This window comes from Macaca fascicularis, chromosome 20 (genome assembly GCF_037993035.2).
Source record: "Macaca fascicularis isolate 582-1 chromosome 20, T2T-MFA8v1.1".
In the NCBI taxonomy this organism is placed as follows: domain Eukaryota; kingdom Metazoa; phylum Chordata; class Mammalia; order Primates; family Cercopithecidae; genus Macaca; species Macaca fascicularis.
This window is the reverse complement of record NC_088394.1, coordinates 55,201,695-55,202,793: the sequence shown is the minus strand read 5'-3', so window position 1 is coordinate 55,202,793 and position 1,099 is coordinate 55,201,695. Positions and strand designations below refer to the sequence as shown.

General features: G+C 36.8%; 1 non-coding gene across 1 annotated transcript; it reads left to right on the top strand.

Annotated features, from left to right (window-relative positions):
- The first annotated feature begins 755 nt into the window (after positions 1-755).
- On the top strand, positions 756-862 carry LOC123570753 (U6 spliceosomal RNA). The gene has a single exon (XR_006694997.1). It is a non-coding gene; the product is annotated as a U6 spliceosomal RNA (small nuclear RNA).
- The last annotated feature ends 237 nt before the right edge of the window (positions 863-1,099 follow it).

Sequence of the window (1,099 nt, the reverse complement as noted above, 5' to 3'; positions counted from 1 at the left end):
TTGCCACCAAAATATGAAGGCTGCTCTTGAATTGTGTCGGCCCCTTTTGGCACTGGGTTCTTTCTTGCCGTTGGGTTTCTTTTTTTTTTTTTTTTTTGCCTGCACCCTAGAACAGAGACCATTGTTCTTGACTGACAAGTCCATGCTACCCTTGTCAATATTCACCATCCTAATACATATTCCCTTGAATATATGTTCTCTGTTAATTCAGAAATGTGGGAAGTTTAAAGGAATTAACAGTAATATTCATAAACACATAGACTGTGATTTTTTAATTTATTGTTGGGAAATAATGGGTATTTCAATTAATTTGGGCTGCAAAACCAAATGTCTGCTTTGTTCTCAACACTCTATTAGAAGGTGACCATGCGTTTGCTTTGTCAATCCTCCAAAATGCACTGATATTGAAATAGAAAGACCAACTTACACAGAGAAAACTGAGGTTCAGAGATATTTATATTGTGTGTGTGTTACTTTTTTTCTTATTTGTATTAACAAACACAGGGACAGAGATGTTTATTGATTTGCCAACATTTCATATATACTAAAAGATTGAGTTGGTGTTTATTTCATATGTACATATGGTCCCAAAATTCCTGTGCTATCTACTTTAGCATCATCTCTTCCTACATGAAACTGAGTTTATCACAAGATTTTAAAATGTATTAATAATGCATTAGTAAAATTTTTTATGAGCTTCTGTCAGAGAATAATGATAATGGGTTGGGCATCTCCACTTAAAAGATGAAGTAATTGTGCTCACTTCGGCAGCACATATACTAAAATTGGAATGATACAGAGAAGATTAGCATGGCCCCTGCACATGGATGACACGCAAATTCGTGAAGCGTTCCGTATTTTTTTAAGAAAATGTGGAACATATACACCATGGAATACTATGCAGCCATAAAAAAGGATGAGTTCGTGTCCTTTGTAGGGACATGGATGCAGCTGGAAACCCTCATTCTCAGCAAACTATCGCAAGAACAGAAAACCAAACACCGCATTTTCTCACTCATAGGTGGGAATTGAACAATGAGATCACTTGGACACAGGAAGGGGAACATGACATACCGGGGCCTATTATGGGGAGGAAGGA